Source organism: Callithrix jacchus, chromosome 11, assembly GCF_049354715.1.
Source record: "Callithrix jacchus isolate 240 chromosome 11, calJac240_pri, whole genome shotgun sequence".
NCBI lineage: Eukaryota > Metazoa > Chordata > Mammalia > Primates > Cebidae > Callithrix > Callithrix jacchus.
The window spans coordinates 54,865,902-54,877,808 of record NC_133512.1 but is presented as its reverse complement, the minus strand read 5'-3'; the positions used below and the strand labels follow the sequence as shown (position 1 = coordinate 54,877,808).

The 11,907-nt window shown below is 33.4% G+C and overlaps 2 non-coding genes across 2 annotated transcripts; both read left to right on the top strand.

Moving 5' to 3' along the window:
• Positions 1-1,783: 1,783 nt before the first annotated feature.
• LOC118143900 (U6 spliceosomal RNA) lies at positions 1,784-1,890 on the top strand. Its single transcript, XR_004728385.1, has one exon. It is a non-coding gene; the product is annotated as a U6 spliceosomal RNA (small nuclear RNA).
• A 1,760-nt stretch (positions 1,891-3,650) lies between these two features.
• LOC118143948 (U6 spliceosomal RNA) lies at positions 3,651-3,753 on the top strand. The gene has a single exon (XR_004728430.1). It is a non-coding gene; the product is annotated as a U6 spliceosomal RNA (small nuclear RNA).
• Positions 3,754-11,907: the final 8,154 nt, after the last annotated feature.

The following is an 11,907-nucleotide window of genomic DNA, read 5'->3' as shown; positions in this document are numbered from 1 at the left end:
TATTTATTCTAAAAATCTAAGAGAAAACTTTAACATTTTAAAAAATTAAGCTTATATCTTCTCTCCTTTGTAACGAACCAAAGGGATTACTGGGTGTCTTTAGTGGAAAACTAGGCAGTTGTCTAAGCACATTATTACTGTCATCTGATCTACAGGTTCTCTGTATTTTTCCTTTTCTTTGAGTTATTTTATAATTCTTGTAAGTTGTAAATAACTGATAGCAATGCAAGCAATTACCCTCCAGAATCATGCACATGAATTTTGTCTTAGGGAAATTAAACGAATTTCTACTTCCCATGGAGTAAGAGTATTTTACAGCAATTTGTAAATAAATTCCAGCATACTTACTGCTTATATATGCATATATTCCTTAACACTCCTTTGGATCAGTTGTAACATTTATGGGTCCCTCATTAGTTAATGAGTTAAATAAAATCATTGACAGATGTCCATTTTGTATTTGTATGTCAATAACAATTATACCCTATTTTAAGCTTCCAATCCTACTTTTCTTTTTTTATTATAAGCAGTACCCATATTCTATACATCCTATCTTAAATATATTTTTAACTCATCTATTGTCTTCCTTTTGCTTTATCTTGGCCCCCATTATCTTACTAGGACTACAGCAACAATCTAACTGGTACATACATGATGAATAAATTCACGAACTCCCAGGTTTAGGATCAGGATTATAACAGTTACTGTTAATAATGGGAACAGCTGAATTTAAAATGGAAGATACCAGGGCTCTAAGAAGTTTACTGTCCTAAAAATGTTTCTAAAATACAGTTTCATTGTATTTCTCTGAAATGGTCTTTATCTTTCTCTGATAAAGCATGTTAGTAAAATATGCGGATTCCTTACTTCAAAAATAATATCATTGCTTTTGCACCTAAAATTCAATAGGCTTTGCAGTGGCCTGAAGCCTAGTAATATCTCCTTCATTTCTTTAGGCATTGATGGATGACATCATTTGTACATTACTTGAAGTATAAGCTATTGGAATATTTAAATTAACAGTAGTCAACTTAGCTGGTTTTTTAAAAAGTTGTAAGCTTAATAACAGGATTAGATTTGATTCGTTGTAGCAGGGGGTAGAGAAGATGGCATTAGCCACATTAACTTCTAGCATGATCCTTGCTCAAAGTTGCTTTGTTGTTGTTTTACAAACATTTCTTCCAGTAATTACTAAATTTAATGTCTATGTATATTCTGTGGTATCATAAAAATAACATAATTATGGTCCAATTTATGTCAAAATTCTTAAGCATGACCTGAACACATTAATTTAAGAATGAAAATATGTCTTGTGTAAACTCTTGGACCTCAGAATGACACCTCAATCCACAGTTTGGACTCTAGAGGTCACATGAAGGGGCAGGTGGATAAACGTGAGGTTTCCAGAGTACATTCTGAAGCTGGAGGGATGCTCAGCAATTACCCAAGAAATACTGAAAATATCCTCAAACCACCTTGTTTCCTCAAGTTTCTTTGAGTATATACACAAATTATTAAAAACAATACTCTTGGAAAGGCTCAGAAGCCATGCAGTAATTGCCTAAGTGTCATAAAAAATAGGAAGACTAAACATTCTTGAAAGCCTCAGGCATACTGAATTTGTCATTAACAAAACATTTGAATTCATGAGGACCAAAGGCTGAAGAAAAAGAAAGGGAGGCTATCCTGTCACTACTTAAGTTGAAATTACAAAGGCCATATATATTTCAATTTTCCACTGCTGAATTACAATAACATAAACAGTGTTAAGAATGTCAGTTTGGTGCTCGCTTCGGCAGCACATATACTAAAATTGGAACGATACAGAGAAGATTAGCATGGCCCCTGCGCAAGGATGACACGCAAATTTGTGAAGCGTTCCATATTTTTAAAGAGGAAGTTTTTATAATCTAAAAAAAAAAAAGAATGTCAGTTTGATCTGCATTATAAAATGAATAAGACATAAAAATACTCTTCTGAAACAAAACTTTTTAAATTCAGATTTTTCTGAAGCAGCTTCAATATTTTAAAAATGGTATTTTGCCACAGATATGAACCTTATGAATGCCTAAACACAATTAGAATTTATATATCTATTACAAAATGTCCCCTTTTTATTGATAATTATTTTACTACAAAAATTGTTGGGGTTTTTCCTTAAAAAACATAAATCCTACTGTTAGCTTTTATTAAGAAAATTATCCAGCACATGGTGAAAGGGGCAATAAATTATAAAAAAAATTATCTATAAACATTACATAATTACACCACCCAAAACTTTCTAATCTGTTTGATTTATAAAGTCACCTTCAAGTTTTTAAAAATTATTTTGCCTATTTTCTATGGTAGATAATAAAAAACTGAATATAAGTAAAATATTTTATTTTACATTAGCATATCAATAACAAATACAAATAACATTTACCTAAGATAATTTTAAATGTTAATATCTGATTATTTATATATATAACTTTTACATATATAGTATATTTATATACTATATATGTAAATACTGTAATATAAATACGTTTATGTTTATATAAATGTCCTATATATAATTTTATATTATAAATATAAATATGTAAATACATTTACATATGCATATATTTATTATTTATATATTTATATTACAATATAATTTATATGAAATTTATATATAAATTTATTTTATATTTATATTATAAATATATACATTTACTTATATATGCATATTTTTAGATATAAAATATGTCTATATAAATATATAAAATAAAATATTATTTTATAACAATATAAATTTAGGCTTCTCTCTATTCAGAAAAAAATGCTGCTTTTCTTTAAATTATGTAAGATGAAGACTATTTTGTCAAAAATAATATTTAAAATGAAATATGTTTTATTTCGGGACTGAATGCATGTTAAAAATACATATTAATACATAACCAAAAGTTATGCATCAAAAAGACCAAAATACCTTTCATAACCTTGCAAGTTTAGCATATGCTTTAAAAACTTAATTGGTTTGTATTTTTAGGCTATTTTGAAGATCTTCCCATAAATAAAACATTTCTTAAGAGTACAGTGCTTGTTTCTCAATACATGGATGATGTATTATGTTTTTTTCATTGTAACACAAGCTTTTCAAGTTTTTTCCTTGAATAACTATTTAAGAGTATAGCTTCTGGATCTGGTGAATACCAGTTTTTGTATTTTAATTATGAACAAAGCAGAACCGACTGGATAATACTATGACTAAATGGATAAGATTGATTTATTCCAATAACACAACACCAAAGGGGAGTAAACTTTTCCACGGGGGTACAATACATAACCATTTCTTCAGTGTTTTTCCTTGGATTAAAATCATATTATGGACAATGAAATCCTTAACAAATCTCTTGAACCTGTTAACCTATTTTGCAAAATGTACAATTTCAGAAATTTTATATGAATAACATTTTATCTGCAAAAAAGTTATGCTTTTATTTTGACAATTCTTCAGAAATATTTAAGAATTCAGAAACAGAGGTATACCAAAGCAATCTAAAACACTTTTAGCATCTCTCTTTTTATGTAGCAGATATAGAAATCACCATGATTTCTGTATTTTCCTGGGGGGCATCCCTGGTCAATCTAAAATATAATTATAATTTTAGAAAACATCTTAGAGTTTGCTTCAGCAGCAAGTATACTAAAATTAAAACATTTAGAGAAAATTAGCATGATCCCTGCACAACTATGACCCACAAATTAAGAAATAATCATTAAATAGTTATTTAAGAAATAACCATTTCTTCAAATTTTTAAAAGATATGGTTATCTATTTCAATTGGATAACCACATGCAGAAGAATAATGTTGGACCCTTACATTATACCGTATATAAACATTAACTTAAAGGGAATCAAAGCTCCAAACAGACAATCTAAAACTATAAAACTTTTAAAGGAAAATATAGGAGGAGAGATTTATGACATCAAAAGCACAGGCAACAAAAAAAAGTAGATTAGACCACATCAAAATGGAAAACTTTTGTGAAGTAAGCTAAGTAAAATAAGACTAGTCACAAAAGGACAAATACCGTATGATTCCACATGTAAGCTACCTAGAATAACAAATGTATACAACAACAAGTAGAACGGTGGATGCCAGGAGCTGTTGGGAGAGGTGAGTGGGAGCTATTGTTTAATGAGTATGGAGTTCCAGTTCCGAAAGATGAAAAAGTTCTGGAGAGGGATGGTATTGATGCGTGCACAAAAAAGCGAATGTACTTAATGCCACAGAACTGCACACTTAGAAATGGTTAAAGTGGAAATTTTATGTTTTGTATATTTTACCACAATAAAAAAATGAAAAGAAAATCTGTTCTTTTTCTTTTGTTGTTGTTCTCTGTTTAGAATTTGATCTTGAAGAAACAGTTATCAGAAAAGATCTGGTCATTTGATTGATACAGTATTACAGTTGCCTGTGACTAATGACTAATTTTAGCTTAATCATACATAAATTAAAGGGATAACAATATTGTATAATAGACATAGATGAATGTAACTCAATTATAAGGAACTTTGGATTTCATGAAGTGATGAACTTTAAAAAAAACTGATAAAGTCAGCACAAATTTCAGGAACTTATTTTGGTGATATACAGAATTTATGCTAACTCTGCAGATTACACAGAAGGTAAAAAAAAAATCTTATTCCCTTTGTTAAAAGTAGACTAAATATTTCAAGATTAACTTATATTTTAACAGGGAGAAAATAAAATTCCAAGATTGCATGAATTTAGTTTTTTGCAGTAAAGGGTATTAAAATATCTTTATAAACAAATCCACTAAAATTAAGGAAGCTTTTGCCAAATTTTCACATATTTGATCTTTTTTCCTAGACTAAGATATTATAAAGTATGGCAAATAAAATCCATTTTTCTTAAACCTTAAATGACTTGCTATATACATTCAAATTTTATCCCTTACTATATTCTTTAATATTCTGGAATAAACTGACACACTATTCTTTTTTTACTTGAAAACCATACCAAACTGCCCTCTGGTTGTCAAAGGTTTGTTTTTTTTTTTTTGCCTTTCTCTATTTGTATCATTTTATTTTTTCTTAATTTGTTAAATTTTTGAATACTTTATGTTCCAGGATACATGTGCAGAACATGCAGGTTACATAGGTATATGTGTGCCACGATTGTTTGCTGCACATATCAACCTGTTACCTAGGTTTTAAGCCCCACATGTGTTAGCTATATGTCCTGATGCTCTCCATCAGCTTTCTCCGCACTGACGGGCCCCACCCAGTATGTGTTGTTCCCTCCCTGTGTCCACTTATTCTCATTATTCGACTCCCACTTATGAGTGAAAACATGCGTTTTTTTCTGTTCCTGTGTTAGTTTGCTGAGGATGATGGCCTCCAGCTTTATCCATTTCACTGCAAAGGACATGATCTCATTTATTTTTACGACTGCATAGTATACCATGGTGAATATGTACCATGTTTTCTTTATACAATCTATCATAGATGGGCATTTGCTATTGTGACTAGTGCTGCAATAAACATATGTTTGCCTGTGTGCATGTATCTTTATAATACAATAATTTATATTCCTTTGGGTATACAGCCAGTAATGGGATTGCTGGGTCAAATGGCATTTCTGGTTCTAGATCCTTGAGGGATCCCCACATTGTCTTCTAAAGAAGAATTTAATAATAATTTATTTAATAATTTAACCCTAAATTAATGGTTGATTAATTTACATTATATTAATTTACATTCCCACCAACAACATAAAACGTTGTCCCTATTTCTCCACAGCTGCACCAGCATCTGTTGTTTCTTGACTATTTAATAATTGCCATTCTGACTGGCATAAGGTGGTATCTCGTTGTGGTTTTGATTTGCATTTCTCTAATGATCAGTAATGTTGAGCTTTTTAAAAATATATGTTTATTGGCTCGACAAATGTCTTCTTTTGAGAAATGTTTGTTCATATCCTTTTCCCACTTTTTCATGGGGTTGTTTTTTTTCTTGTAAACATGTTTAAATTATTTTAGACTTTTGTCAGATGGGGAGAATGCAAAACTTTTCTCCCATTCTGTATGCTGACTGTATTCTCTGATGATAGTTTGTTTTGCTGTGCAGAAACTCTTTGGTTTAATTAGATCCCATGTGTCAATTTTAGCTTTTGTTGCAATATCCTGAATGGTATTGCCTAGGTTTTCTTCTAGGGTTTTTATGGCTTTGGGTTTTAATTTAAGTCTTAATCCATCTTGAGTTGACTTTTGTATAAGGTGTAAGGAAGGGGTCCAGTTTCAGTTTTCTTCATATGGCTAGCCAGTTTCACCCACACCATTCATTAAATAGAGAATCCTTTCCCAATTGCTTGTTTTTGTCAGGTTTGTCAAAGATCAGATGGTTACAGATGTGTGATGTTATTTTTGAAGTCTCTATTCCATTCCATTGGTCTATATCTCTGTTTTGATAGCAATGCCATGCTGTTTTGGTTACTGTAAACTTGTATAATTGGAAGTAAGGTAGCGTAATGCAACCAGCTTTGTTCATTTTGCTTAGGATTGGGTGGCTTTGTGGGCTCCCTTGTGTTTCCATATGAAATTTAAAGTTGTTTTTTCTAATTCTGTGAAGAATGTCAATGGTAGTTTGATGAGAATAGCATTGAATCTATAAACTTCATTGAGCAGTATGGCCATGGTCACAATATTGATTCTTCCTATCCATAAGGATGGAATGTTTTTCCATTTATTTGTGTCCTCTCTTATTTCCATGAGCGGTGGTTTGTAGTTCTCCTTGAAGAGGTCTTTCACGTTCCGTGTTAGAGGCATTCCTAGGTATTTTATTCTCTTTATAGCAATTGTGAATGGGAGTTCATTCATGATTTGGCTCTCTGCTTGTCTACTGTTGGTGTAAAGAATGCTTGTGATTTTTGCACATTGATTTTTATAACCTGAGACTTTGCTGAAGTTGCTTATCAGTTTAAGAAGCTCTTGGGGTGAGACAATAAGGTTTTCTAGATACAGGATCATGTCATCTGCAAACAGAGACAATTTGACTTCCCCTCTTCCTGTTTGAATACAATTTATTTCTTTCTCTTGTCTGATTGCCCTGGACAGAACTTCCAATACTATGTTGAATGGGAGTGGTGAGAGAGGGCATCCTTGTCTCATACTCGTTTTCAAAGGGAATGCTTCCAATTTTTGCCCATTCAATATGATATTGGCTGTGGGTTTGTCATAAATAGCTCTTATTATTTTGAGATATGTTCCATCAATACCTAGTTTATTGAGAGTTTTTAACATGAAGTGTTGTTGAATTATACCAAAGGCCTTTTCTGCATCTATTGAGATAATCATGTAGTTTTTGTCATTGGTTCTGTTTATGCAATGGATTATGTTTATTGATTTGCATATGTTGAACCAGCCTTGCATCCCAGGGATGAAGCCATCTTGATTGTGGTGGGTAAGCTTTTTAATATGCTGCTAGATTCAGTTTCCCAGTATTTTATTGAGAATTTTTACCTCTATGCTTATCAGGGATATGGGCCTGAAGTTTTCTGTTTTTGTAGTGTCTCTGTCAGGTTTTGGTGTCAGGATGATGCTGGCCTTATAAAATGAGTTAGGGAGGAGTTCCTCCTTTTCAATGGTTTGGAATTGTTTCAGAAGGAATGGTACCAACTCCTCTTTGTCCCACTGATAGAATTTGGCTGTGAATCCATCTGGTCCTTGGCTTTTTTTGATTGGTAGGCTATTTATTACTGCCTTAATTTTAGAACTTGTTATTGGTCTATTCAGGGATTCAATTTCTTCTTGTTTTAGTTCTGGGGGTGTGTATGTGTCCAGGAATATATCCATTTCTTCTAGATTTTCTAGTTTATTTGCATAGAGGTGTTTATAGTATTCTCTAATAGCAGTTTGTATTTCCATGGAGTCAGTGGCAATGTCCTCTTTATCATTTTTATTGTATCTATTTGATTCTTATCTGTTTTATTCTTTATTAGTCTAGCTAATGGTCTATTTATTTTACTTTTTTTTTCCCCCAAAAAACTAGTTCCTGGATTCATTGATTTTTTGGTGGCTCTATCTCCTTCAGTTCTGCTCTGGTCTTCTTGTCTTCTGCTAGCTTTTGGATTTGTTTGCTCTTGCTTCTCTAGTTCTTTTAATTGTGATGTTGGGGTGTCGATTTGAGATCTTCCTAGCTTTCTGATGTGGGCACTTAGTGCTATAAATTTCCCCCTTAACATTGCTTTAACTGCATCCAAGAGATTCTGGTACATTTCAAAGAACTTCTTGATTTCTGCTTTAATTTCATGATTTACCTAGGAGTCATTCAGGAGCAGGTTGTTTAATTTACAAGTAGTTGTGTGATTTTGAATGAGTTTCTTGAGTTCTAATTTGTTTACACTGTGGTCTGAGAGACTGTTTGTTATTATTTCAGTTCTTTTGTATTTGCTGAGGAGTGTTTGTCTTCCAATTATGTGGTCAGTTTTAGAGTAAGTGCCATGTGGCACTAAGAATGTATATTCTGTTGTTTTGGGGTGGAGAGTTCTGTAGATGTCTATTGGGTCCACTTGATCCACAGCTGAGTTCAAGTCCTGAATATCCTTTTTAATTTTCTGTCTTGTTAGTCTGTATAATATTGACAGTGGGGTGTTAGAGTCTCCCAGTATTATTGTGTGGGAGTCTAAGTTTCTTTGTAGGTAACCTAGAACTTATTTTATAAATCTGGGTACTCCTGTATTGGGTGAATATATACACAGGATAGTTAGCTCCTCTTGTTGCATTTAATCCCCTTACCATTATGTAATGCCCTTCTTTGTCTTTTTTTATCTTTGTTGGTCTAAAGTCTGTTTTGTCAGAAACTAGGATTGCAACCCTGCTGTTTTTCTGGTTTCCATTTGCTTGGTAAATTTTCCTCTATCCCGTTATTTTGAGCCTATGTGTATCTTTGCATATGAGATGGGTCTTGACTCTTTATCCAATTTTGTCAGTCTGTGTCTTTTAATAGCCTATTTACATTTACGCTTAATATTTGTTATGTGTGTACTTAATCCTCTCATCATGATGCTAGCTGGTAATTTTGTAGACTAGTAAATGCCATTTCTTCATAGCATCATTGGTCTTTATATTTTGAGTGTTTTGCAGTAGGTAGTACTGGTCTTTTTTTTTTAATTGTACCTTGGGTTCTGGGGTACATGTGCAGATCAGGCAGGACTGTTGCATAGGTACATACATGCAAGGTGGTTTGCTGCCTCCATCCCCCTGTCACCTATATCCATTCCCTGCTGTCTCTCCCCTAGCGCCCCCCACCCTGCAACAGACCCCAGTGTGTGATGCTCCTCTCCCTGTGTCCATGGGTCCTCATTGTTCAACAACCACCTATGAGTGAGAACTTGAGGTGTTTGATTTCCTATTCTTGTGTCAGTTTGCTGAGAATGATGTTTCTAGACTCATCCATGTCCCTGCAAAGGACATGAACTCATTGTTTTTTTATGGCTGCATAGTATTCAATGGTGTACATATGCCATATTTTCCTTGTCCAGTCTATCATTGATCAGCATTTGGGTTGGTTTCAGGTCTTTGCTATTGTAAACAGTGCCACAATAAACATATGTGCACAAGTGTCTTCATAATAGTACGATTTATAAATGGGATTGCTGGGTCAAAGGGAATTTCTATTTCTAGATCTTTGAGGAATTGCCACATTGTCTTCCACAATGGTTGACTAATTTACACTCCCACCAACAGCATAAAAGTGTTCCTATTTCTCCACACCCTCTCCAGCATCTGTTGTCTCCAGATTATTAAATGATCACCACTCTAACTGGCATGAGGTGGTATCTCAATGTGGTTTTGATTTGCATTTCTCTAATGACCAGTGATGATGAGCATTTTTTCATATGTTTGTTGGTCTCATATATGTCTTCTTTTGAAAAGTGTCTGTTCATATACTTTGCCCACTTTTGAATGGGTTTGTATTTTCTTGTAAATCTGTTTTAGTTCTTTGTAGATTCTGGATATTACCCCTTGGTCAGATGGGTAGATTGCAAAAATTTTTTCCCATTCTGTTGGTTTTTAGTTCATTCCAATGATTTCTAATTTTGCTTTTCAGAAGCTCTGGAGTTTAATTAGATCTCATTTGTCATTTTGGCTTTTGTTGCCAGTGCTTTTGGTGTTTTAGTCATGAAGTTCTTGCCTATGTCTATATCCTGAATGGTTTTGCCTAGGTTTTCTTCCAGGTTTTAAAGGTATTAAGTATTATGTTTATGAACATACATGTGCATGTGTCTTTATAACAGAACAATTTATAATCCTTGGGGTATACACCCAATAATGGGATTGCTGGGTCAAATGAAATTTCTATTTCTAGATCTTTGAGGAATCACCACATTGTCTTCCACAATGGTTGAACTAATTTACACTCCTACCAACAGTGTAAAAGTGTTCCTATTTCTCCTCATCCTCTCCAGCATCTGTTGTCTCCAGATTTTCAATGATCACCATCTAACTGGCATGAAGTGGTATCTCAATGTGGTTTTGATTTGCATTTCTCTAATGTGATGAAGAGCATTTATTCATGTTTCTTGGCCTCATATATGTCTTCTTTTGAAAAGTGTCTGTTCATATCCTTCACCCACTTTTGAATTGGTTTGCTTTTTCCTTATAAATCTGCTATAGTTCTTTGTTGCTTCTGGATATTAGCCCTTTGTCAGAGGAGATTGCAAAAAAATTTTTCCATTCTGTTGGTTGCTGGTTCACTCTAATGATTGTTTCTTTTGCTGTACAGAAGCTCTGGAGTTTAATTAGATCTCATTTGTCTATTTTGGCTTTTGTTGCCAATGCTTTTGCTGTTTTGGTCATGAAGTCCTGCCTATGCCTATGTTCTGAATGGTTTTGCCTAGGTTTTCTTCTAGGGTGTTTATGGTGTACGTGTTATGTTTAAGTCTTTAATCCATTTGGAGTTAATTTAAGTGTAAGGTGTCAGGAAGGGGTCCAGTTTCTGCTTTCTGCATATAGCTAGCCAGTTTTCCCAACACCATTTATTAAATAAGGAATCCTTTCCCCATTGCTTGTTTTTGTCAGGTTTGTCACAGATCAGATGATTGTAGAAGTGTGACATCATCTCTGAGGCCTCTGTTCTGTTCTGTTGGTCTATATGTCTGTTTTGGTACTAGTACCATGCTGTTTTGATTACTGTCGCCTCGTAGGATAGTTTGAAGTCAGGTAGCAAGATGCCTCCACCTTTGTTCTTTTTGCTTGGGATTGTCTTGGATATGTGGGCTCTCCTTTGGTTCTGTATGAAGTTTAAGGTGTTTTTTTTTCCAAGTTCTGTGAAGAAGGTCAATAGTAGCTTGATGGGGATAGCGTTGAATCTATAAATTACTTTGGGCAGTATGGCCATTTTCATGATATTGATTCTTCCTAACCATGAAAATGGAAACTTTTTCCATCTGTTTGTGCCCTCTCTTTTATTTCCTTGAGCAGTGGTTTGTAGTTATCCTTGAAGAGATCCTTTACATCCTTTGTTAGTTGTATTCCTAGGTATTTTATTATATTTGTAGCAATTGCGAATGGGAGTTTGCTCTTGATTTGGCTATCTGTTAGTCTGTTATTGGTATATAGGAATGCTTGTGATTTCTGCACACTGATTTTGTATCCTGAAACTTTGCTGAAGTTGCTTATCAGTTTTAGGAGATTTGGGGCTGAAACAATGGGGTGTTCTAAATATACAATCATGTCATCTGCAAATAGAGAGAATTTGACTTCCTCCTTTCCTAATTGAATACACTTTATTTCTTTTTCTTGCTTGATTGCTCTGGCTAGAACTTCCAATACCGTATTGAATAGTAGTGGTGAGAGATGGCGTCCTTGTCTAGTGCCAGATTTCAAAGGGAATACTTCCAGATTTCAAAGGGA